The sequence below is a fragment of the Aquarana catesbeiana genome, linkage group LG02 (genome assembly GCF_042186555.1).
Source record: "Aquarana catesbeiana isolate 2022-GZ linkage group LG02, ASM4218655v1, whole genome shotgun sequence".
In the NCBI taxonomy this organism is placed as follows: domain Eukaryota; kingdom Metazoa; phylum Chordata; class Amphibia; order Anura; family Ranidae; genus Aquarana; species Aquarana catesbeiana.
In genome coordinates this window covers 223,844,399-223,869,900 of record NC_133325.1, presented here as the reverse complement: position 1 = coordinate 223,869,900, position 25,502 = coordinate 223,844,399, and positions in this window count along the sequence as shown.

Below are 25,502 nucleotides of genomic sequence, written 5' to 3'. Positions count from 1 at the left end.
CAGCCTGACGTTCCAGCTTCCCAGCCTGACGTTCCAGCTTCCCAGCCTGACGTGCCAGCTTCCCAGTCTGACGTGCCAGCTTCCCAGTCTGACGTGCCAGCTTCCCAGTTTGATGTGCCAGCTTCCCAGCCTGATGTCTTGCAGCTTGCCTTCCAGCCTGATGTCTTGAAGATTGCTTCCCAGACTGATGTGCCAGCTTCCCAGACTGATGTGCCAGCTTCCCAGACTGACGTGCCTGCTGCCCAGCTCGAAGTGCCCATGCCCGCTGCCCAGCCTGATGTGCCTGTTGCCAAGCTTGAAGTGCCCATGCCCGCTGCCCAGCCTGATGTGCCTGCTGCCCAGCTCGAAGTGCCCATGCCTGCTGCCCAGCCTGATGTGCCTGCTGCCCAGCTCGAAGTGCCCATGCCTGCTGCCCAGCCTGATGTGCCTGCTGCCCAGCTCGAAGTGCCCATGCCTGCTGCCCAGCCTGATGTGCCTGCTGCCCAGCTCAAAGTGCCCATGCCCGCTGCCCAGCCTGATGTGCCTGCTGCACAGCTCGAAGTGCCTGCTGCCAAGCTCGAAGTGCCCGTGCCCGCTGCCCAGCCTGATGCGCCTGCTGCCCAGCTCGAAGTGCCCATGCCTGCTGCCCAGCCTGATGTGCCTGCTGCCCAGCTCGAAGTGCCCATGCCCACTGCCCAGCCTGATGTGCCTGTTGCCAAGCTCGAAGTGCCCATGCCCACTGCCCAGCCTGATGTGCCTGCTGCCCAGCTCGAAGTGCCCATGCCTGCTGCCCAGCCTGATGTGCCTGCTGCCCAGCTCGAAGTGCCCATGCCCGCTGCCCAGCCTGATGTGCCTGCTGCACAGCTCGAAGTGCCTGCTGCCAAGCTCGAAGTGCCCGTGCCTGCTGCCCAGCCTGATACGCCTGCTGCCCAGCTTGAAGTGCCCGCTGCCCAGCTTGGTATGTTCCTGCCCGCTGTCATCTCGGATGTGCCCGCTGTCATCTCGGATGTGCCCGCTGTCATCTCGGATGTGCCCACTGCCTGCTCGGATGTGCCCGCTGTCTTCTCAGACATACCCACTGTCCAGTTTGATGTACCCGATGCCCAGCCTGATGTGCCCTCATCTGTTCGGTTGGAGGCCATGAACTTTGAACAATTGCACCTTGTTAGAGCGTCCGTAGGCCGCTCCTTTAGGGGGGGTACTGTCATGAGAGGGTTTACCCGTTGGTGGCGCTATCGGCCTCTTGGATCGCAGTACCAGTGTTCACCAGCGGGTGTCTTCCAACACCTGGGACCTGCAGTAAGAGGTCTCTCCTGCTGGTGGCACTGTTGCATCCTTGGGTCGTAGTACCGGTGTCCACCAGCGGGTGCACTCCGGCAGTGTGGAGCAAACAGCACACTCTGCGATCAGCTGTGACATGAGGTCAATTACCACAGCCTTATAAATACCCGGCAAGCCCTCATAGGCTTGCCTTGGTATCTTCCTTCCTTGCGCCCTGATCTGTTATCCTGTAAACCTGTATCAGACCCTGAACCTGTTCCTGAGCCTGTATCCTATCCCATCCATTATCTCCCTTTCCCAACCTGCCCTTGTTCAGTTGCTGATCTCCTGTGTATGACCTTGGCTTGGCTAACGTTTATGTTCCTGGTATATCCCTTGTTCCTGCTGACCTGCTGTGTATGACCCTGGCCTGGCTGACATCTGTGATTCCGGTATTGCCCCTTGCTGTATATATTATCTGTTGCCTGTGGGTTTCTGTCGGTTGGTTGAGCACTATTTGTATTTGGGGTGTTGGTTTATTTATATTACTTATCTTAAATAAACATTATTCTTATTTCACTTTACATGCGTTTTGGTTTCCTCTTTGCAGTCCACACAATCTGGTCACATCTGTTCATGACAGCCTGGCAGACAAGATGAGTGAACTAGAGATACTGTTGTACGAGGAGGATTTGGATTTTGTGGGAATTTCAGAGACCTGGTTCAACAGCTCTCATGATTGGCTGGCAAACATTCAAGGGTATACCCCTTATCGCAAGGATAGAGAGGGGAGGAGGTGGATTCCGTATGAGTGGAGCTGCAAAGGGATGAAGCTAAGGGGAAAATAAAAGAATACTGGGAGTATGCTATAGGCCCCCTAACCTGAGGGAGGAAGGGGAGACAGATCTCCTATCACAATTTGGATTAATAGCAAGGATGGGAAATGTTATCATAATGGGGGATTTTAACTATCCAGACATAGACTGGGAGGAGGGAACCGCGCATTCATCTAAGGCTCGCCAGTTCCTAAATGCCTTGCAGGACAATTTTATGGGTCAGATGGTAGATGCACCAACTAGAAATAAAGCGTTACTGGATCTACTGATTACCAACAATACAGATCTGATAACGTATGTGGAAATACGGGGCAATTTAGGTAACAGCGATCACAGGTCAATTGGCTTCAGTATAAATCACACAAATAGGAAACATAAGAGGAATACAAAGGCACTGAATTTCAAAAGAGCCAACTTCCCTAAACTACGAGCCTTGCCAGAAGGCAATTGGGATAACATCTTAGGAACAAAGAACATGGAGGAGAGATGGGTTTGCTTTAAGAGCATATTAAATAAGGGCATTAGCCAATGCATCCCATTGGGTAATAAATTTAAAAGAGCGATCAAAAGTATTGGATGGCTTAACTCCAATGTAAAAATGCATATAAAAGCAAAGGAGAAGGCCTTCAAAAAATACAAGGTTGAGGGATCATCATCAGCATTCAGACTTTATAAAGAATGCAACAAGAAATGTAAGGGTGCAATAAGGACGGCTAAGATAGAACATGAAAGACAAATAGCGGAGGACAGCAAAAAAAAATCCCCACAAATTCTTTAAGTATGTAAACAGTAAAAAAAGGGAGGGAGGACAGGCCATATTGGCCCCATAAAGAATGAGGAAGGACATCTGGTTACAAAGGATTGGGAGATGGTGAAGGTATTGAATTTATTCTTCTCCTCAGTCTTCACGAGGGAATCGGGTTGCTTCAGTAACCAAAACTGCAGTGTTTATCCTCATGACACATCACAGGAAGCACCTCCATTGTTAACAGGGGACAGAATTAAAATTAGACTTGAGAAACTTAACATTAACCGCTTCAGCCCCGGAAGGATTTACCCCCTTCCTGACCAGAGCACTTTTTTCAATTTGGCACTGCGTCGCTTTAACTGCTAATTGCGCGGTCATGCAATGCTGTACCCAAACAAAATTTGCGTCCTTTTCTTCCCACAAATAGAGCTTTCTTTTGATGGTATTTGATCACCTCTGACGTTTTTATTTTTTGTGCTATAAACGGAAAAAGACCGAAAATTTTGAAAAAAATGATATTTTCTACTTTTTGTTATAAAAAAATCCAATAAACTCAATTTTAGTCATACATTTAGGCCAAAATGTATTCGGCCACATGTCTTTGGTAAAAAAAAGTCAATAAGCGTATATTTATTGGTTTGCGCAAAAGTTATAGCGTCTACAAGCTAGGGTACATTTTCCGGAATTTACACAGCTTTTAGTTTATGACTGCCTATGTCATTTCTTGAGGTGCTAAAATGGCAGGGCAGTACAAAACCCCCCCAAATGACCCCATTTTGGAAAGTAGACACCCCAAGGAAATTGCTGAGAGGCATGTTGAGCCCATTGAATATTATTTTTTTTTTTTGGCCCAAGTGACTGAATAATGACAAAAAAAAAAAATTACAAAAAGTTGTCACTAAATGATATATTGCTCACACAGGCCATGGGCATATGTGGAATTGCACCCCAAAATACATTCAGCTGCTTCTCCTGAGTATGGGGATACCACATGTGTGGGACTTTTTGGGAGCCTAGCCACGTACGGGGCCCCGAAAACCAATCACCGCCTTCAGGATTTCTAAGGGCGTAAATTTTTGATTTCACTCCTCACTACCTATCACAGTTTTGAAGGCCATAAAATGCCCAGATGGCACAAACCCCCCCAAATGACCCCATTTTGGAAAGTAGACACCCCAAGCTATTTGCTGAGAGGCATGTTGAGTCCATGGAATATTTTATATTTTGACACAAGTTGCGGGAATGTGACAATTTTTTTTTTTTGCACAAAGTTGTCACTAAATGATATATTGCTCACACAGGCCATGGGCATATGTGGAATTGCACCCCAAAATACATTTAGCTGCTTCTCCTGAGTATGGGGATACCACATGTGTGGGACTTTTTGGGAGCCTAGCCGCGTACGGGGCCCCGAAAACCAATCACCGCCTTCAGGATTTCTAAGGGTGTAAATTTTTGATTTCACTCCTCACTGCCTATCACAGTTTCGGAGGCCATGGAATGCCCAGGTGGCACAAACCCCCCAAAATGACCCTATTTTGGAAAGTAGACACCCCAAGCTATTTGCTGAGAGGCATTGTGAGTACTTTGCAGCTCTCATTTGTTTTTGAAAATGAAGAAAGACAAGTAAAAACATTTTTTTTTTCTTTTTACATTTTCAAAACTTTGTGACAAAAAGTGAGGTCTGCTAAATACTCACTATACCTCTCAGCAAATAGCTTGGGGTGTCTACTTTCCAAAATAGGGTCATTTGGGGGGGGGGGGGGGTTGTGCCACCTGGGCATTCCATGGCCTCCGAAACTATGATAGGCAGTGAAGAGTGAAATCAAAAATTTACGCCCTTAGAAAGCCTGAAGGCGGTGCTTGGTTTTCGGGGTCCCGTACGCGGCTAGGCTCCCAAAAAGTCTCACACATGTGGTATCCCTGTACTCAGGAGAAGCAACAGAATGTATTTTGGGGTGTAATTTCACATATTCCCATGGCATGTTTGAGCAATATATAATTTAGTGACAACTTTGTGCAAAAAAAAAAAAATTTGTCTTTTTCCCGCAACTTGTGTCACAATATAAAATATTCCATGGACTCGATATGCCTCTCAGCAAATAACTTGGGGTGTCTACTTTCCAAAATGGGGCCATTTTGGGGGGTTTTGAACTGTCCTGGCATTTTATGCACAACATTTAGAAGCTTATGTCACACATCACCCACTCTTCTAACCACTTGAAGACAAAGCCCTTTCTGACACTTTTTGTTTACATGAAAAAAAAATTTTTTTTTGCAAGAAAATTACTTTGAACTGTTCCTTTCATTTTTTTTTAATCATTTTTATTGTTATCTCAGGGAATGTAAATATCCCCTATGATAGCAATAGGTAGTGACAGGTACTCTTTTTTGAAAAAATTGGGGTCTATTAGACCCTAGATCTCTCCTCTGCCCTCAAAGCATCTGACCACACCAAGATCGGTGTGATAAAATGCTTTCCCAATTTCCCAACGGCGCTGTTTACATCCGGCGAAATCTAAGTCATGAAATGCTTGTAGCTTCCGGTTTCTTAGGCCATAGAGATGTTTGGAGCCACTCTGGTCTCTTATCAGCTCTATGGTCAGCTGGCTGAATCACCGGCTGCATTCTCAGGTTCCCTGTTGAGACAGGAGAGCCAGAGAAAAACACGGAAGACGGTGGGGGGGCATTCCCTCCCACTGCTTGTAAAAGCAGTCTGGAGGCTAATTAGCCACTAGGATTGCTTTTACATGAAAGCTGACCACTGGCTGAAAAGAATGATACCATGATGATACCTAAACCTGCAGGCATCATTCCTAGTATAACCACTCAAAGTCGTGAATGGCGAACCTGAAGACAAAAAAATGGTTTGCAATAAAACACAGTAAACGGTAAAGTATAAAAAATTGCATACCTGAAAAGCAAACGTGATAAAACATAATAACAATAAAACATTGCAGAATAGAATACAGTGAAAAAGAGCAGAACAATAGAGAGTGAATAGAGAGAGAGAGAACAATGAAACGACAACTATTATTTTTTATTTTATATATATATTTTTTATTTTTTTTTTACACTTTTTTTTGTAACTAACTTTTATAACTGTAACTGGTTCCAGGTTCGGGTCTCTCAAAATGCGATGGCATCTTGGGAGACGCTGTGAAAGTGTGCCTAGTCTGTGCAATGCTGTACCCTGCGCTAATACTCAACTAGTGTATGGTAGCGTTCAAAACATTCACCAATGCAAAGACCAGGATTGTCAGGACAGTAGGGACAATAATAGCGGGTGTCACACCTATATCTGCGCTTGCTGCAGACACAACATCTTTTTTGGGGGGGTTCGTTGGGTAGGGGTACTCGGGAGGACATAAAGAAAATGCCTCTCATGCAGCCGACTGCATTTGGTTGGGGATGTGAATGGGGGAAGTACGGGTGCTGCAGAAGCGGTGGGTTCCCAATTAGGATTGGTGAATGCAGCAGGAAGGGCATTATGGGCACGACGGGCCTGTGTTTGTCTTCTTCTTGGTGGCAGCGGGACACTACTTGTGCTTGCCACCTCACCAGCTTGAACTGCACTTATGGGACTCGCCACGTCACCAAGTGTTACTGCAGTGCTGGTTTGACTACGACCGGGGTGTACTAGGCCGCTGGTGCTTGCCAGTTTACCAAAATGCTACCAAAAAAACTGTTAGCGATCGCAGGGATCAGGCCTGACTCTGCGAACGCTGCAGTTATGCGTTTAGTGTTTTGTAAGTGACAGTGATCGATCGATACTGCACTTGGGTGGGCTGGGCTGGGCTGGGTGGAGGGGCAAAATGCAGGTGCTAGCAGGTATCTGGGCTGATCCCGCTAACGCTGCCTTTTTGGAAACCCTAAACTGCTGGGGATGCTAGCATAGATCTGATCAGATCAGATCAGATATTGATCCGTTCAGATACTATACCACTAAGGGAGGTGTACGGTGCGTGCGTGGGTGTTAGCAGTACTGTCGCTAACCTGACGCTGCCTGGGGCTGGTGCTTGCCAGTTCACCAAAATGCTACCAAAAAAACTGTTAGCGATCGCAGGGATCAGGCCTGACTCTGCGAACGCTGCAGTTATGCGTTTAGTGTTTTGTAAGTGACAGTGATCGATCGATACTGCACTTGGGTGGGCTGGGCTGGGCCGGGCGGAGGGGCAAAACGCAGGTGCTAGCAGGTATCTGGGCTGATCCCGCTAACACTGCGTTTTTGGGAACCCTAAACTGCTGGGGACGCTAGTATAGATCTGATCGGATCAGATATTGATCCGTTCAGATACTATACCACTAAGGGAGGAGTATGCTGCGTGCGTGGGTGTTAGTGGTACTGGCGCTAATCTGACGCTGCCTGGGGCAACGCATATCACCGCCGGGCGATCAGGGGGCTAAACCTTTATTCGGTAATAAACGGCGGGTGCCCTGACACTATAAAAAATAAACGAACTAACCAGCGTCACCCGTAACAGTTATACGGTGATCAGTGGTGAAAGGGTTAACTAGGGGGCAATCAAGGGGTTAAACATTTATTAGATAGTATATAGGGGTCCCTGACGCTATAAAACGCTGACGGCGAATCTAAATATTTACCTCCCTAACTAGCGTCACCAGTGACACTAATACAGCGATCAGAAAAATGATCACTTAGCGACACTGGCGACGGGGGGGTGATCAAGGGGTTAAAACTTTATTAGGGGGGGTTAGGGGGTATCCTAGACCTAAAGGGGGCTAACACTAACAGCCCTAACACACTAATTGTCACAAACTGACACCATGCAGTAATCAGAAAAAAAAAACTGCTTGGTGTCAGTGTGACGGAGGGGGGAGGAGTGATTGGGGGGTGATCGGGGGGCGATCGGGGGGGGATCGGGGGGGGATCAGGGGTGTAATGTGTGCCTGGCATGTTCTACTGAGTGTGTGTATGTTTTACACTCACAGTGATGTCTTCTCTCCTCGGCGCCGGAACAGAAAATACCGAGCCGAGGAGAGATGACATCATTTCCTTTGCTGCTGTTTAGCATACAGCAGCAAAGGAAGATTCTCATTGGCTGGGAGCGATCGCGAGGGGGGGCACAAATGGATGGTCTCCCCCTCACCTCTCATCGCTCCCAGACCAAAGCCGACCGCCTCGGGCACCGGGGGGGTCCGATCGGACCCCCCGCCCGCGGGAGGCAGATCACATACAGGTACGTGATTCTGCCTGCCCGTGCCATTCTGCCGACGTATATCATTGTGAAGCGGTCGGCAAGTGGTTAATAAATCACCGGGACCAGATGGCTTGCACCCGAGGGTACTTAGAGAACTCAGTCAAGTAATTGCCAGACCATTGTTCCTAATTTTTTCTGACAGTCTACTGACTGGAATGGTTCCAGTTGATTGGAGAAAAGCCAATGTAGCACCAATAAAAAGGGCCCAAAATACATACCTGGGAATTACAGACCAGTTAGCCTAACATCAATAGTATGTAAACTCTTGGAGGGGATGATAAGGGACTATGTACAAGATTTTAGTAATGAGAACGGTATCACGAAGAATCGTTCTTGCCAAACCAATCTATTAACCTTCTATGAGTAGGGGAGTTGCCATCTAGATAAAGGAAGGCCCATAGATGTGGTGTATCTGGATTTTACAAAATCATTTGATACAGTTCCCCATAAACGTTTACTGTACAAAATAAGGTCCATTGGCATGGACCATAGGGTGAGTACATGGATTGAAAACTGGCTACAAGGGCGAGTTCAGAGGGTGGTAATAAATAGGGAGTACTCTGAATGGTCAGGGGTGGGTAGTGGGGTCCCCCAGGGTTCTGTGCTGGGACCAATCCTATTTAATTTGTTCATAAATGACCTGGAGGATAGGGTAAACAGTTCAATCTCTGTATTTGTGGATGATACTAAGCTAAGCAGGGCAATAACTTATCCGCAGGATGTGGAAACCTTGCAAAAAGATCTGAACAAATAAATGGGGAGGGCAACTACATGGCAAATGAGGTTCAATGTAGAAAAATGTAAAATAAAGCATTTGGGTAGTGATAGATGCTCAGCAATGGCATGCAATGCCAAGCTGCTGCTAACAAAGCAAACAGAATATTGCATGCATTAAAAAGGGGATCAACTCCAGAGATAAAACAATAATTCTCCCACTCTACAAGACTCTGGTCCGGCCGCACCTAGAGTATGAAGTCAACAAAGCTAATAAAGGGTCTGGAGGATATTTGTTGTGAGGAAAAGGTTGCGAGCACTGAACTTATTCTCTCTGGAGAAGAGACGCTTGAGAGGGGACATGATTTCAATATACAAATACCATACTGGTGACTAGGGATGAGCCGAACACCCCCCGGTTCGGTTCGCACCAGAACCCGCGAACGGACAGAAAGTTCGCACGAACATTAGAACCCCATTGACGTCTATGGGACTCGAACGTTCGAAATCAAAAGTGCTCATTTTAAAGGCTAATTTGCATGGTATTGTCCTAAAAAGGGTTTGGGGACCCGGGTCCTACCCCAGGGGACATGTATCAATGCAAAAAAAACTTTTAAAAACGGCCGTTTTTTCAGGAGCAGTGATTTTAATGATGCTTAAAGTAAAAAAAAAAAAGTGAAATATTCCTTTAAATATCGTACCTGGGGGGTGTCTATAGTATGCCTGTAAAGTGACGCGTGTTTCCCATGTTTAGAACAGTCCCTGCACCAAATGTCATTTTTAAAGGAAAAAATCTCATTTAAAACTGCTTGCGGGTTTAATGTCATGTCGGGTCATGGCAATATGGATGAAAATCAGTGAGACAAACGGCATGGGTACCCCCCAGTCCATTACCAGGCCCTTTGGGTCTTGTATGGATATTAAGGGGAACCCCGCACCCAAATTAAAATAAGGAAAGGTGTGGGGCCACCAGGCCCTATATACTCTGAACAGCAGTATACAGGCGGTGCAAACAAGACAGGGACTGTAGGTTTGTTGTTAAGTAGAATCTGTTTGTAATTTTGAACATTTTTAACGTGTTTAGCTCCAGCCAAAAAATCTTTTCTAAGCTTTTTGGAAAACATAGGGAAGGGTTATCACCCCTGTGACATTTGTTTTGCTGTCTTTCCTCCTCTTCAGAAGATTTCACCTTACTTTTTTGTCCCAATGAAAAATGTTTTTTGAAAATTTGGGTTTTTTTGTGGAACAAGGATTGGAAAGCATCAGTGGAAAGGAGAAATTGTTTTCCCATATTAACTCTTACAGGAGAGAATTTCCCTTCCTAGGGGTAGATTTCATCTCACTTCCTGTTGTCTCCTTCCGTTTGCAAGTAGGAGTCGTTTGTAAGTTAGATGTTTGAAAGTAGGGTCCTGCCCTATATACTCATCAGAAATTTGGGCCTTAGGTGTTGCTGTGGCCACAACACTGTAAGCCCTCACAGGGCCCTGCTGTGAAATATTAGATCAAGAATTGTAATTACATGCCCCTGTTGAACAGGAGCTGAAAAATTAGGCCTTAGGCACTGGTGCTGGTGCCACAACACTGCAACCCCTCACAGACACTCTAGTTGGAACGCAGGAACGAGCCCTGCTGCAAAGTATTGCATCAAAAATTGTAATTACACGCCCCTGTTAGACAGGGGCAGAAAAATTGGGCCTTAGGCACTGGTGCTGGTGCCACAACACTGCAACCCCTCACAGACACTCTAGTTGGAACGCAGGAACGAGCCCTGCTGCAAAGTATTGCATCAAAAATTGTAATTACACGCCCCTGTTAGACAGGGGCAGAAAAATTGGGCCTTAGGCACTGGTGCTGGTGCCACAACACTGCAACCCCTCACAGACACTCTAGTTGGAATGCAGGAACAAGCCCTGCTGCAAAGTATTACATCAAAAATTGTAATTACACGCCCCTGTTAAATAGGGGCTGAAAAATTGTGCCTTAGGCACTGGTGGTGGCGCCCAGAACCAAAAATGTTCTTACAAGCTATCAGCGTGATGATTGAGGAGGAAGAGGATAATTACTCAGGGATAGTCACTCAGCATCAGCATAGGCAGTCTTTGAAGGGATCTGAGATTTCAAAAAAAATTATTCGGTTACATCAGCATCAGGTGCTTGGTAGCTGGTGGTGATCCAAGACTCATTCATTTTTATGAAGGTCAGCCGATCGACCGAGTCGGTGGACAGACGCACCCTGTGATCGGTTACCACGCCTCCAGCAGCACTGAATGTGCGTTCCGAAAGAACGCTGGATGCAGGACAGGCCAGTAGCTCAATTGCATACTGTGCAAGCTCTGGCCAGTGATCCATCCTCAAGACCCAGTAACCCAGAGGATTTTCGGTGGGAAAGGTGTCCAAGTCTGATCTTGCCCCTAGGTATTCCTGCACCATGTAAAACAGACGCTGGCGATGGTTGCTGGAACCGATCATACCTTGGGGCTGCGGACCAAAAAATTGTCTGAACGCATCGGTCAGACGGCCACCTTCTCCACCGCTCCTTCTTTGACTGACCGAAGCCTCAGCAACACGTTGTCCAGAAACAGGAGTTTGTAACCTCCCAGTCTCTGGGAACGCGTTGCACAGACCTTTCTGCAAGGCCTCCCGAAGATGTTTCATCCTCTGCTCCCTCTGCGATGGCAAGATAAGGTCCGCAACCTTACCCTTGTAACGTGGATCAAGGAGGGTTGCCAGCCAGTATTGGTCCTTCTCCTTGATACCACGAATACGAGGATCCTTACGCAGGCTTTGCAGGATCAGGGAGACCATGCAGCGTAGGTTTGCTGAGGCATTCGGTCCGGAGTCCTCTGGGTCACTAAGAACGACATGGTCCGCAGCCACCTCCTCCCAGCCACGTACAAGTCCATGTGTTTCTTGGGACTGATCCCTTAAAGACTGCTGCTGATGCTGAGTGCCAGGCTCCACCTCCAAACTGACACAATCTTCCTCCTCCTCCTCTTCCTCCTCGTCCTCTTCCTGTGTGATCGGCGGGCACGCAGGAACACTGTCTGGATAAAGGGGGCCTTGAGAGCTAAGGAAGTCCTCCTCTTCCTGCCTCTGTTCTGCCTCAAGTGCCCTGTCCATTATTCCACGCAGCGTGTGCTCCAACAGGTGGACAAGGGGGACAGTGTCACTGATGCATGCACTGTCACTGCTCACCATCCTCGTGGCCTCCTCGAATGGTGACAGGACAGTGCATGCATCCCTGATCATGGCCCACTGGCATGGGGAAAAAAAACCAAGCTCCCCTGACCCTGTCCTGGTGCCATAGTCGCACAGGTACTCATTGATGGCCCTCTGCTGCGTGTGCAGCCGCTGCAGCATGGCCAACGTTGAGTTCCACCTGGTGGGCATGTCACAGATTAGGCGGTTCTTGGGCAGGTTAAACTCCTTTTGGAGGTCCGTCAGCCGAGCACTGGCATTATATGACCGGCGGAAATGCACACAGACTTTCCTGGCCTGCCTCAGGACATCCTGTAAGCCCGGGTAACTGCCCAAGAACCGCTGCACCACCAAGTTAAGGACATGAGCCAAACAGGGCACATGGGTCATTTGTCCCTGTCGGAGGGCAGAGAGGAGGTTGGTGCCATTGTCGCAAACCACCATTCCTGCCTTAAGTTGGTGTGGCGTCAACCACCTCTGAACCTGCCCCTGCAGAGCTGACAGAACCTCTGCCCCAGTGTGGCTCCTGTCCCCCAAGCACACCAGCTCAAGCACCGCATGGCATCTTTTGGCCTGCGTACTTGCGTAGCCCCTTGAACGCCTACGGAGCACCGCTGGTTCCGAGGAAGAGGCCATGGAGGAAGAAGAAGAGGAGGGGGTGGAGGAGAGAGGTGTGTCACAATCAGCATTTTGGAGGCGTGGTGGCGGAACAACCTCCAACACTACTGCACCTTGTCCTGCATCCTTCCCAGCTGCCAGCAGAGTCACCCAATGCGCCGTGAAACTTAGGTAACGTCCCTGTCCATGCCTGCTGGACCATGAGTCAGCGGTAATATGCACCTTACCGCTGACCGCCCTGTCCAGCGAGGCATGGACATTGCCTTCCACATGCCGGTAGAGAGCCGGAATCGCCTTCCGTGAGAAAAAGTGGCGTTTGGGTACCTGCCACTGAGGAACCGCACATTCCACAAACTCACGGAAGGGGGCAGAGTCTACCAACTGAAAAGGCAGCAGTTGAAGTGCTAGCAATTTTGCCAAGCTAGCATTCAACCGCTGGGCATGTGGATGGCTGGGAGCAAACTTCTTTCGGCGGTGCAGCAGCTGGGGCAGGGAAATTTGCCTGGTACAATCTGACGTCGGTGTACCAAAAGCAGATTGCCCACAAGTACTTGGCTGTGACACACCTAATTCTACACCTTCATTCCTCTCACTGCAGGTCTCAGAGAGGACTGAAGGTCTAGTGGGGTTGGAAATCTCAGCTGATGAGGAGCAAGGAGAGATCCTCTTTGTTCTTTGGTGTGGGTCTTTTAGATACGCTTGCCAACGAACTGCATGGCAGGTCAACATATGTCTGGTCAAGCATGTGGTACCCAAGCGGGAGATGTTTTGGCCACGCGAGATACGCTTGAGACATATGTTGCAAATAGCAGCGGTGCGATCTGATGCACTCATCTCAAAAAAGGCCCACACCAAAGAACTTTTTGAATAACGCGCAGAGACTGCAGCGCCCTGCACATGTGGAGCTTTGGGGTGTGATGCAGTCAATGTGCTGCCCTTAGGCTGGCCCCTGGAGGGCATCCTGCCTCGTTGGTGATGTGCCGCCGCCTCCTCCTCCTCCTCCTCCTCTCTCCTATCAGGCACCCACGTTGAGTCAGTGACCTCATCATCCCCTCCCTCCTCATCACTGGAGCAAACCTGGCAGTATGCTGCAGCAGGGGGAGCATGACTGCCAGATTGCTGTCCTTCTTGGGCACCCCCTCTGTCCATGCTCATGTTACTGCCTTCATCGAGCTCAGTATCGTCATCAGAGCCTTCCAAACGCTGGGCATCCTCCTGGAGCATGTACCCAACACTGTGGTCAAACAGTTCGAGGGAATCCTCATGAGGACATGGTGGAGCTAGGGAAGGAGTCACTGATGACATTGAGCTGAGGGAAGAGGCCGCTGCTTTGCCAGACAAAGCACCCTGGGCATGGGTGAGAGAGGATGAGGAGGATGAGGACGGCTTGGTCATCCACTCGACCAAGTCTTCCGCATTTGCGGCTCAACACGGCCAGCTGCCGAAAAAAAGGCCAAGCGTGTCCCATGGCCACGTGCTGATGAGGATGCACCGTCTCCACGACCAGCACTAGACACAGAGCCTGCTTGCCCTCTCTTATTGGCTTGTGACTGTCTGCCTCTCCTTCTTGGCCTTCCAGACATACTAATGGCCTGTAGCTGCACTAAGCTGGGATAGAACACCTGTAATTTTCTTCAGGTAGCTTTATATACTGTAACCAGACAAGCCTGCCTGTCAGTAGGAAGATAACAGGAACGGATCTAGCTGAACACTGTGAGCAGGACGCACTGTACTAAATGTAAATAGTCTAGCTGCCTGACCGTGGTACTAATAGGATCAAATAGAACACCTGTAATTTTCTTCAGGTAGCTTTATATACTGTAACCAGACAAGCCTGCCTGTCAGTAGGAAGATAACAGGAACGGATCTAGCTGTACACTGTGAGCAGGACGCACTGTACTAAATGTAAATAGTCTAGCTGCCTGACCGTGGTACTAATAGGATCAAATAGAACACCTGTAATTTTCTTCAGGTAGCTTTATATACTGTAACCAGACAAGCCTGCCTGTCAGTAGGAAGATAACAGGAACGGATCTAGCTGAACACTGTGAGCAGGACGCACTGCACTAAATGTAAATAGTCTAGAAGATAACAGGAACGGATCTAGCTGAACACTGTGAGCAGGACGCACTGCACTAAATGTAAATAGTCTAGAAGATAACAGGAACGGATCTAGCTGAACACTGTGAGCAGGACGCACTGCACTAAATGTAAATAGCAGGAACGGATCTAGCTGAACACTGTGAGCAGGACGCACTGCACTAAATGTAAATAGTCTAGAAGATAACAGGAACGGATCTAGCTGAACACTGTGAGCAGGACGCACTGCACTAAATGTAAATAGCAGGAACGGCTCTAGCTGAACACTGTGAGCAGGACGCACTGCACTAAATGTAAATAGCAGGAACGGATCTAGCTGAACACTGTGAGCAGGACGCACTGCACTAAATGTAAATAACAGGAACGGATCTAGCTGAACACTGTGAGCAGGACGCACTGCACTAAATGTAAATAGTCTAGAAGATAACAGGAACGGATCTAGCTGAACACTGTGAGCAGGACGCACTGCACTAAATGTAAATAGCAGGAACGGATCTAGCTGAACACTGTGAGCAGGACGCACTGCACTAAATGTAAATAGCAGGAACGGATCTAGCTGAACACTGTGAGCAGGACGCACTGCACTAAATGTAAATAGCAGGAACGGATCTAGCTGAACACTGTGAGCAGGACGCACTGCACTAAATGTAAATAACAGGAACGGATCTAGCTGAACACTGTGAGCAGGACGCACTGCACTAAATGTAAATAGCAGGAACGGATCTAGCTGAACACTGTGAGCAGGACGCACTGCACTAAATGTAAATAGCAGGAACGGATCTAGCTGAACACTGTGAGCAGGACGCACTGCACTAAATGTAAATTGCAGGAACGGATCTAGCTGAACACTGTGAGCAGGACGCACTGCACTAAATGTAAATAGTCTAGAAGATAACAGGAACGGATCTAGCTGAACACTGTGAGCAGGACGCACTGCACTAAATGTAAATAGCAGGAACGGATCTAGCTGAACACTGTGAGCAGGACGCACTGCATTATATGTAAATAGTCTAGATAGAAGATAACAGGAACGGATCTAGCTAAACTGAATACAGTGTATATATATATATATATATATGCAACACCTGGGATGCATATATATACACAATACACTGTAAGTGCAGCTAACTGACTGACTGTTCTGCCTAATCTATCTAACTCAAATCAAATGACACTGTCTCTCTCTCTCTCTATCTCTCAGCACACCGGAACACACACTACACAGGGCCGCCGTGTAGGCGGCCTTATATAGTGTGGGGTGTGTACTAAATCCCCTGAGCCATAATTGGCCAAAGCCACCCTGGCTTTGGCCAATTACAGCTCTCTCTACTGACGGCGCTGTGATTGGCCAAGCATGCGGGTCATAGTGCATGCTTTGCCAATCATCAGCCAGCAATGCACTGCGATGCCGCAGTGAATTATGGGCCGTGACGCGCCACACGAATTTAGCGCGAACGGCCCATAACGTTCGCAATTCGGTGAACGATCGAACAGCCGATGTTCGAGTCGAACATGGGTTCGACTCGAACACGAAGCTCATCCCTACTGGTGACCTCATAATAGGGATAAAACTTTTTTGCAGAAGGGAGTTTAACAAGACTCATGGCCACTCATTAAAATTAGAAGAAAAGAGGTTTAAGCTTAAACTACGTAGAGGGTTCTTTATTGTAAGAGCAGCAAGGATGTGGAATTCCCTTCCACAGGCGGTGGTCTCAGCGGGGAGCATCGATAGTTTCAAGAAACTATTAGATAAGCACCTCAACGACCACAACATACAGGCATATACAATGTAATACTGACATATAATCACACACATGGGCTGGACTTGATGGACGTGTGTCTTTTTTCAACCTCACCTACTATGTAACTATGTAACTATGGTTCTCCAGGGAGAGGGAGTAGTCAGGCTAAGAAACGGCTGCCTCAATTACCCTAATGGCAGTTCCCACTCCATTAAAAGTGGCAACCATTAATGTTGCCAGCTTAAGATCAGTAAGTGCATGTCATATGGCCTTATTTTTGCTCAGCGAGTTTGATGCTGACATTTTGTTTTTGCAAGAGACCCATCTGAGTAGTCTGGCCAATATAAATCTGGTAAAGAAGGAGCGGAGACATGGTCCCTCACTTTGGTGTCTTGCGGCTGAGCCTTACAGCGGTGTCGTGGTCCTTTTTTCTGGTATGGTAACGTGCTGGCGGGTAATTGAGGTAGAGATTGGGAGATGCATGGTCTTGGATGCCTCTGTGAAGGGGCAGGACTTGCGCCTGATTAACATCTATGGTCCCCAGACGAAGCGGGACAGGAAATGCCACTTTACAAAGATTAAGCCTTTTCTTTTTATGGCCCAGCAGGTTATCTTTGGAGGTGATTTCAACACCATTACTAGGTTTAAAGACAGGAGAGGTTTCAGAGATAAGGTGGGCTATGACACCCTTGTTCTCAATGCGATAGTTAGGGAAGCAGGTCTGGTAGATGCGCACATTAAGCATTGCCCAGACAGCACGGGGTTCATTTTTCAGCGAGGTAATAGTCAGAGTAGGATAGATAGGTTTTTTTAAAGGGAGACTCTGCTTTTTCGGGACCTGTATGTCGGGCAGTGGAGTTTTCTGATCACTGTATTCTGGAGATTGAATTCGGCCCTCCTGGAAGAAGAGAGCGTAAGACAATCCTTTGAGGATTTTTTTCAAGCACAGGTAATAATCCTAGACTTTTGCAGCAGCAAGTCAGAATGGTGGGAGCTTGTAAAACAGTGGACTGTTGGGCTTTTCAAGGTCATAGGAAGAAAGAAGCAGCAAGATAAGTATATCACCTACCAACATTTATGGAGGAAACTTGATTGCCTTGTTTTGAATGGAGGAGATTCTGCGGCGATCTCTGAGGTGAAGCTCCTCCTTAGAAGACATCAATATGACCGGCACGCCTCTTTGATTCAGGAGAGGGGTTATGGGAAATACCATTCGCCTAACCCTCACCAGAACTGTAAACAGAGCGTAGCAGTAAAAACGGTCAATGGCCTGAAGGACAGTACAGGTTCTCTGATGAATTCTAGGTCAGGGATCCTGGAGGTTGTCAGGTCATACTATGCCGATCTCCTGGGAGGAAGAAACCTTTATCGGACAAGGATGTTGGCTTTTTTGGACTCTACACCAGGTCTGGAAGGTAGTGTTCCTTTGATGAATTTGACAGATGAAATCACTGCAGATGAGGTAATCCAGGCTATTGATAAACTAGCCATCAAGAAAACACCAGGGCAAAATATGGTTTGACAGCCAAATTTTATAAATGTTTTAAGACGATCCTGGCTCCCTACCTTGCGGAGGTTTTTAATGGCTGTTTGTATGAGGGTTCTCTCCCTCCCTCCATGAGGCAATTTGCAGTGATCCTTCTGTCAAAGGGTAAAGATCCTTCGATGATTGGGAATTGGTGCCCCATTAGCCTTCTTAATGTCGATAGAAAGATACTGGAAAAGATTTTTTTCTGCCGATTATCACCAATGGCAGGCAGTTTGTTATCCCATCACCAGCACTGCTCGGTCCAAGGTAGAAGCACTTTCTCAGCAGTGTTAGCTGTCCGGGAGGCCTTGCAGCATTGTGGGGCTGCTAGTTGCGGTAATTTTTTGCTGACATTGGATCAGGCTAAGGCCTTTGATCAGGTTAATCATGAGTACTTATGGCTCCTTCTTCATGAATATAGCTCAAGATTTTGTACAAAGGGGCTGAAAGCTTTCCTCTGGTTAATGGTTGGGTCAGGCATCCCTTTGTGGTCAGCTCGGGTGTGCATCAGGGGTGTCCATTGAGTCCTCTGCTATATGTGTTTGCAATTAGGGATGAGCCGAACACCCTCCTGTTCGGTTCGTACCAGAACATGCGAACAGGCAAAAAATTTGTTCGAACATGCCAACACCGTTAAAGTCTATGGGACACGACCATGAATAATCAAAAGTGCTAATTTTAAGGGTTATATGCAAGTTATTGTCATAAAAAGTGTTAAAAGTGTTTGGGGACCTGGGTCCTGCCCCAGGGGACATGGATCAATGCAAAAAAAAAGTTTTAAAAACAGCCTTTTTTCGGGAGCAGTGATTTTAATAATGCTTAAAGTGAAACAATAAAAGTGTAATATCCCTTTAAATTTCATACCTGGGGGGTGTCTATAGTATGTCTGTAAAGGGGCACATGTTTCCCGTGTTTAGAACAGTCTGACAGCAAAATGACATTTCAAAGGAAAAAAAGTCATTTAAAGCTACTCGCGGCTATTAATGAATTGCCGGTCCAACAAAACACATAGAAGTTCATGGATAAAAACGGCATGGGAATTCCCCACAGGGGAACCCCGAACCAAAATTTAAAAAAAAAATGACGGGGGGATCCCCCTAAATTCCATACCAGGCCCTTCAGGTCTGGTATGGATATTAAGGGGAACCCCGGCCAAAATTTAAAAAAAAATGGCGTGGCGTCCCCCTCAAAATCTATACCAGACCCTTTAGGTCTGGTATGGATTTTAATGGGAACCCCGCACCAAAATTTTTTTAAAAATGGCGTGGGGTCCCCCTAAAAAACCATACCAGACCCTTATCCAAGCACGCAACCTGGCAGGGCCCCCCCTCCTGAACCATACCCAGCCACATGCCCTCAACATTGGGAGGGTGCTTTGGCCGGTGGTTGTGGGGGTCTGCGGGCGGGGGGCTTATCGGAATCTGGAATCCCCCTTTAACAAGGGGACCCTCAGATTCTGGCCCTCCCCCCTGTGTGAAATGGTAAGGGACCATTTTACTAAAAAACTGTCAAAAATGTTAAAAATGACAAGAGCCATTTTTTGACAATTCCTTTATTTAAATGCTTCTTCTTTCTTCTTTCGTCTTTCGTCTTTCTTCTATCTTCTATCTTCCTTCGATTTCTTCCTCCATCTTCTTCTTCTTCTGGTTCTTCTGGTTCTTCTTTTTCTTCCTCCAGTGTTCTCATTGGGCATCTTCCTCCACAGCGTCGGGGTCTTCTTCCATTCTTCTCCTCGGGCCACTCCGCATTCATGATGGCATGGAGGAAGGCTCCCGCTGTGTGACGCTTCTCTCTTCATCTTCTTCTCTTCATCTTCTTGTCTTCATCTTCTTTTCAGGCCGCTCCGCATCCATGATGGCATGGAGGGAGGCTCCTGCTGTGTGACGCTTCTTCTCTTCTGACGGTTCTTAAATAACGGGGGGGGCAGGGCCACCCATTACGTAACCCTGCCCCCTTCTGACGTCACGGGGAATGCCACAGGGAATTCCCGTCAAGTCCCCGTGCGTCAGAGGGGGGCGGGGTCACCAGGTGGGTCCGCCCCCATGTTATTTAAGAACCATCAGAAGAGGAGAAGTACCACACAGCGGGAGCCTCCCTCCATGCCATCATGGATGCGGAGCAGCCTGAAAAGAAGAAGAAGACAAGAAGATGAAGAGAGAAGCGTCACACAACTGGAGCCTCCCTCCATGCCATCATGGATGCGGAGCAGCCCGAGGAGAAGAAGGGAAGAAGACGCCGATGCTGTGGAGGAAGATGCTGGATGAGAACACCGGAGGAAGAACCAGAAGAACCAGAAGAGGAAGAAGATGGAGGAAGAAACCAAAGGAAGATAGAAGATAGAAGAAAGAAGATAGAAGAAAGAAGAAGCATTTAAATAAAGGAATTGTCAAAAACTGTCTCTTGCCATTTTTAAAATTTTTTGACAGTTTTTAGTGAAATGGTAGGGATACCCCTTTACCATTTCACACAGGGGGGAGGGCCGGGATCTGGGGGTCCCCTTTGTTAAAGGGGGCTTCCAGATTCTGATAAGCCCCCTGCCCGCAGACCCCCACAACCACCGGCCATGGTTGTGAGGATGAGGCCCTTGTCCCCATCAACATGGGGACAAGGTGTTTTGGGGGGCTACCCCAAAGCACCCTCCCAATGTTGAGGGCGCTCTCTCATCCCCCCCTCTTTTCCTGTGGCCTTCCAGGTTGCGTGCTCAGTTAAGGGTCTGGTATGGATTTTTGGGGGGACCCCACGCTGTTTTTTTTAATAATTTTGGCGCGGGGCTCCCCTTAAAATCCATACCAGACCTGAGGGGTCTGGTATAGATTTTGAGGGGGACCCCACACTATTTTTAAAAAATATTTTGGCCGGGGTGCCCCTTAATATCCATACCAGACCTGCATATTACCGCTGACTCATGGTCCAGCAGGCATGGACAGGGACGTTACCTAAGTTTCATGGTGCATTAGGTGACTCTGCTGGCAGCTGGGAAGGATGCAGGACAAGGTGCAGTAGTGTTGGAGGTTGTTCCACCACCACGCCTCCAAAATGCCACTACTAATGATTCTGACACACCTTTCTCCTTCACCCCCTCCTCTTCTTCTTCCTCCATGGCCTCTTCCTGTGCTTTGTCCTCGGAACCAGCGATGCTCCGTAGGCGTTCAAGGGGCTACTCAAGTATGCAGGCCAAAAGATGCCATGTGGTGCTTGAGCTGGTGTACTTGGGGGACAGGAGCCACACTGGGGCAGAAGTTCTGTCAGCTCTGCAGGGGCAGGTTCAGAGGTGGTTGACGCCACACCAACTTAAGGCAGGAATGGTGGTTTGCGACAATGGCACCAATCTCCTCTCAGCCCTCCGACAGGGACAAATGACCCATGTGCCCTGTTTGGCTCATGTCCTTAACTTGGTGGTGCAGCAGTTCTTGGGCAGGTACCCGGGCTTACAGGATGTCCTGAGGCAGGCCAGGAAAGTCTGTGTGCATTTCCATTGGTCATATAATGCCAGTGCTCGGCTGGCAGACCTCCAAAAGGAATTTAACCTGCCCAAGAACCGCCTAATCTGTGACATGCCCACCAGGTGGAACTCAACGTTGGCCATGCTGCAGCAGCTGCACACGCAGCAGAGGGCCATCAATGAGTACCTGTGCGACTATGGCACAGGACAGGGTCAGGGGAGCTTGTTTTTTCCCCACATCAGTGGGCCATGATCAGGGATGCATGCACTGTCCTGTCACCATTTGAGGAGGCCACGAGAATGGTGAGCAGTGACAGTGCATGAATCAGTGACACTGTCCCCCTTGTCCACCTGTTGGAGCACACGCTGCGTGGAATAATGGACAGGGCACTTGAGGCAGAACAGAGGCAGGAAGAGGAGGACTTCCTTAGCTCTCAAGGCCCTCTTTATCCAGACAGTGTTCCTGCGTGCCCGCCGATCACACAGGAAGAGGACGAGGAGGAGGAGGATTGTGTCAGTATGGTGGAGCCTGGCACTCAGCATCAGCAGCAGCCTTTAAGGGATCATTTACAGTCCCAAGAAACACATGGACTTGTAAGTGGTTGGGAGGAGGTGGGTGCGGATCATGTCATCCTTAGTGACCCAGAGGACTCCGAACCAAATGTCTCAGCAAACCTACGCTGCATGGCCTCCCTGATCCTGAAAAGCCTGCGGAAGGATCCTCGTAATTGTGGTATCAAGGAGGGGGGATTGTTAATGGCTGGCAACCCTCCTTGATCCACGTTACAAGGGTAAGGTTGCGGACCTTATCTTGCTGTCGCAGAGGGAGCAGAGGATGAAACATCTTCGGGAGGCCTTGCAGAAAGGTTACAAACTCCTGTTTCTGGACAACGTGTTGCTGAGGCTTCAGTCAGTCAAAGAAGGAGAGGTGGAGAAGTTGGCCGTCTGACCGATACGTTCAGACAATTTTTTAGTCTGCAGGTCCAAGGTATGATCAGTTCCAGCAACCATCACCAGCGTCTGTTTTACATGGTGCAGGAATACCTAGGGGCAAGATCTGACTTGGACACCTTTACCACCGAAAATCCTCTGGGTTACTGGGTCTTGAGGATGGATCACTGACCAGAGCTTGCACAGTATGCAATTGAGCTACTGGCCTGTCCTGCATCCAGCATTCTTTCGGAACGCACATTCAGTGCTGCTGAAGGCTTTGTAACTGATCACAGGGTGCGTCTGTCCACCGACTCGGTCGATCGACTGACCTTCATAAAAATGAATCAGTCTTGGATCACCACCAGCTACCAAACACCTGATGCTGATGTAACCGAATACATTTTTTTGAAATGTCAGATCCCTTCAAAGACTGCCTATGCTGATGCTGAGTGACTATCCTGTTATACTGAGTAATTATCCTCTTCCTCCTCAATGATCATGATGATAGCTTGTAAGAACATTTTTGGTTCTGGGTGCCGCCAGTCCCGCCACCAGTGACTAAGGCCCAATTTTTCAGCCCCAGCAGCAGGGCTAGTTCCTGCGCTCCAACTAGAGTATCTGTGAGGGGTTGCAGTGTTGTGGCACCAGCACCAGTGCCTAAGGCACAATTTTTCAGCCCCTGTTTAACATGGGCATGTAATTACAATTTTTGATGCAATTCTTTGCAGCAGGGCCAGTTCCTGAGCTCCAACTAGAGTATCTGTGAGGGGCTGCAGTGTTGTGGCACCAGCACCAGTGCCTAAGGCCCAATTTTTCAGCCCCTGTTTAACAGGGGCATGTAATTACAATTTTTGATGCAATTCTTTGCAACGGGGCTAGTTCCTGCACTCCAACTAGAGTATCTGTGAGGGGTTCCAGTGTTGTGGCACCAGCACCAGTGCCTAAGGCCCAATTTTTCTGCCCCTGTTCAACAGGGGCATGTAATTACAATTCTTGATCTAATATTTCACAGCAGTGCCCTGTGAGGGCTTACAGTGTTGAGGCCACAACAACACCTAAGGCCCAAATTTCTGCTGAGTATATAGGGCAGGCCCCTACTTTCAAACATCCAACTTACAAATGACTCCCACTTGCAAACGGAAGGAGACAACAGGAAGTGAGATGAAATCTACCCCTAGGAAGGGAAATTCTCTCCTGTACACTGATGCTCTATCACCAATCCTTGTTTCACAAAAAACCCCAGATTTTCAAAAAACATTTGTCATTGGGACAAAAAGTGAGGTGAAATCTTCTGAAGAGGAGCACAGACAGCAAAACAAATGTCACAAGGGTGATAACCCTTCCCTAGGTTTTCCAAAAAGCTTAAAATAGATTTTTTGGCTGGAGCTAAACACGTTAAAAATATACCAGTTCAAAATTACAAACAGATTCTACTTAACAACAAACCTGCAGTCCCTGTCTTGTTTGCACCGCCTGTATACTGCTGTTCAGAATATATAGGGCCTGGGGGGCCCACACCTTTCCTTTTTTAATTTTGGTGCGAGTTTCCCCTTAATATCCATACAAGACCCAAAGGGCCTGGTAATGGACTTGGGGGTACCCATGCCGTTTGTCTCACTGATTTTCATCCATATTGCCAGGACCCGACATTACATTAAAGCCGCAAGCAGTTTTAAATGACTTTTTTTCCTTTAAAAATGACATTTTGTGCAGGGACTGTTCTAAGCACGGGAAACACGCGCCACTTTACAGACATACTATAGACACCCCCCAGGTACGATATTTAAAGGAATATTTCACTTTTTTTTTACGTTAAGCATCATTAAAATCCCGAAAAAACACCAGTTTTTAAAAGTTTTTTTTGCATTGATACATGTCCCCTGGGGCAGGACCCGGGTCCCCAAACCCTTTTTAGGACAATACCATGCAAATTAGCCTTTAAAATGAGCACTTCTGATTTCGAACGTTCGAGTCCCATAGACGTCAATGGGGTTCTAATGTTCGTGTGAATTTTTGGTCCGTTCACAGGTTCTGGTGCGAACCGAACCGAGTGGTGTTCGGCTCATCCCTAATGGGGACTAGTGGGCAGCAGCCTGACCTGTAGGCAGTGTTTTCTGTGGGTGGTCACCAGCAGAAGAAAGAAACATAAAGAGAGCCAACACACTGACCACCCTGCACAGCACTGATCAGTGATATCAGCTTCAGTAACAGCATGTGTACCAGAACCGAGCATTCACCTACATCCTCTGCTTCCAACCTGCTGCGCAGTGACCTGGAGCTGGTGAGGACACTTCCAGGCTGCTCTGTGTATTGTTGGTAGGAGGAGAGCACAGATCTCTCCCATACAGTGCGGAGCGGCTCTATGAAAAATCTTCTGCTTTCCCCAGTGACTGATCTGCGCCGTCTCCGCACTCCTCCCCCCTCCTTGTGTTTGTCAGTCCTCTCAGACTGACACCTGGCTCTACACACAAGGGCAAGGCTGTGTCATCTGAATTCTCCACATGGAAAGCTGTGTATATGGCAGCCGTAGTTGGGCCCTTGGTGACAGTGGGTCCTAGGCGGCTGTCTAGTCCACCTAGTGGTAGCACCGGCCCTGGATTTATTTTACAAAGTGAATGTATTTAATGTTAAAAGCACAAAAATATAAAACAGGCCCTTAGCAGAGTAAACAATTCTCTTTAAAAATACATAATACATTTGTTTTTATAGTCAAAATCTAGACACTGAAGTGGTGTTCTGTTCTTAGAATTCTCTCATACAAAACTGTGACAACTGCCGGTAAACCCAATAACCCACCCAGGAACACCAACCAGTTCTGTAAACATGCCCCTTGTTTGTTTACCTACTTCTGCTCTTAAGACCAATCCTTTCTGTGCTGAAAGATGTATCAGCACATTGATCTTACCAGATACAATACCCACACACAGGGCCGGACTTTCCATTAGGCTTGACGGGGCCCCGCCCGTTCCGAAAGCCACTGAGAGCGGCCGAAAACCGCCGAGAGCAGCCGAAAGCCGCTAAAAGCCGCCTAGAGTGGCCGAGAGCGGCCAAAGGTGCCGAAAGATGCCAAAAGCCACCGAGAGCCGCCGAGAGCGGCCAAAAGCCAACTCTGTATCTCGCCGGCGCCATTTTTAAACTGAAAGGCTGCAATGACAAGGCAGCAATGACACTGGATCAAGGCT